The sequence below is a fragment of the Scyliorhinus canicula genome, chromosome 5 (genome assembly GCF_902713615.1).
Source record: "Scyliorhinus canicula chromosome 5, sScyCan1.1, whole genome shotgun sequence".
Lineage (NCBI taxonomy): Eukaryota > Metazoa > Chordata > Chondrichthyes > Carcharhiniformes > Scyliorhinidae > Scyliorhinus > Scyliorhinus canicula.
Genome location: NC_052150.1, coordinates 227866186 through 227868406, shown reverse-complemented (window position 1 = coordinate 227868406; position 2221 = coordinate 227866186).

Genomic DNA, 2221 nt, shown 5'->3' with positions numbered 1-2221 from the left:
TTAGCCTGGATTACTAGTCCAGAGCATTAGTTTGGATTACTAGTCCAGGAGCATTAGCCTGGATTACTAGTCCAGGAGCATTTGCCTGTATAACTAGTCCAGAGCATTAGCCTGTATAACTAGTCCAGAGCATTAGTTTGGATTACTAGTCCAGGAGCATTAACCTGGATTACTAGTCCAGGAGCATTAGCCTGGATTACTAGTCCAGTGCATTAGCCTGGATTACTAGTCCAGGAGCATTAGCCTGGATTACTAGTCCAGGAGCATTAACCTGGATTACTAGTCCAGGAGCATTAGCCTGGATTACTAGTCCAGTGCATTAGTCTGGATTACTAGTCCAGGAGCATTAGCCTGGATTACTAGTCCAGGAACATTAACCTGGATTACTAGTCCAGGAGCATTAACCTGGATTACTAGTCCAGAGCATTAGCCTGGATTACTAGTCCAGGAGTATTAGCCTAGATTATTAGTCCAAAGGATTAGCCTGGATTACTAGTCCAGAGTATTAGCCTGGATTACTAGTCCAGAGCATTAGCCTGGATTACTAGTCCAGAGCATTAGCCTGGATTACTAGTTCAGAGCAATAGCCTGGATTACTAATCCAGGACCATTAGCCTGGATAATTAGTTCAGAGCATTAGCCTGGATTACTAATGCAGGACCATTAGCCTGGATTACTAGTCCAGAGCATTAGCCTGGATTACTAGTCCAGAGCATAAATCTGGATTGCTAGTCCAGGAGCTTTAGCTTGGATTACTAGTCCAGAGCATAAATCTGGATTACTAGTCCAGGAGCATTAGCCTGGATTACTAGTCCAGCGAATTAGCCTGGATTACTAGTCCAGGAGCAGTATCCTAGATTACTAGTACAGGAGCATTGGTCTGGATTACTAGTCCAGAGTATTAGTCTGGATTACTAGTCCAAGAGCATTTGCTTGGATTACTTGTCCATTGCATTAGCCTGGATTACTAGTCCAGGAGCATTAGCCTGGATTACTAGTCCAGAGCATTAGCCTGGATTACTAGTCCAGAGCATTAGTTTGGATTACTAGTCCAGGAGCATTAGCCTGGATTACTAGTCCAGAGCATTAGTTTGGATTACTAGTCCAGGAGCATTAGCCTGGATTACTAGTCCAGGAGCATTTGCCTGTATAACTAGTCCAGAGCATTAGCCTGGATTACTAGTCCAGGAGCATTAACCTGGATTACTAGTCCAGGAGCATTAGCCTGGATTACTAGTCCAGTGCATTAGTCTGGATTACTCGTCCAGGAGCATTAGCCTGGATTACTAGTCCAGTGACATTAGCCTGGATTACTAGTCCAGGAGCATTACCTGGATTACTAGTCCAGAGCATTAGCCTGGATTACTAGTCCAGGAGTATTAGCCTAGATTATTAGTCCAAGGACATTAGCCTGGATTACTAGTTCAGAGTATTAGCCTGGATTACTATGCAGAGCCATTAGCCTGGATTACTAGTCCAGATGCATTAGCCTGGATTACTAGTTCAGAGCAATAGCCTGGATTACTAATCCAGGACCATTAGCCTGGATAACTAGTTCAGAGCATTAGCCTGGATTACTAATGCAGGACCATTAGCCTGGATTACTAGTCCAGAGCATTAGCCTGGATTACTAGTTCAGAGCAATAGCCTGGATTACTAATCCAGGACCATTAGCCTGGATAACTAGTTCAGAGCATTAGCCTGGATTACTAATGCAGGACCATTAGCCTGGATAACTAGTTCAGAGCATTAGCCTGGATTATTAGTCGAGCAGCATCACAACTAGCCACCAGCTATACATATGGCGGTGGTGCAGTGTTTTGTGTTGCTATGGGAGCGGTTGGACATTCCGCAGGGTGTTAATGGGTATGAGTGAGGGACGCTGACACCATCACCAGGCTCAATGCCAGCTGACTACAAGCGGCTCTGTTACCACAAACAAACAGCACGTGGCGGCCTTGGCGGGCTTTATGCAGATTGTGGAATGTGGGCGTGGCCTGGGCTCTGGCCGACTCCTCCCGAGCCCCATTGTCCTCGGCCTGTCTATTGGCGTCCCGCCGAAAGGCTACCAATCTCCGCCTCGCATGCTAATAAGGTCGCCGAGTCTGTCCAATGGCGACGCTCGGAGAGGACGCTATGCAAATAGCGGAGTTGTTCCCGGGCGCTGAAGGGGCGGGAGTGAGGGTAGGCGGGGCCTGTTTTGACCAATGCGATGACGGAG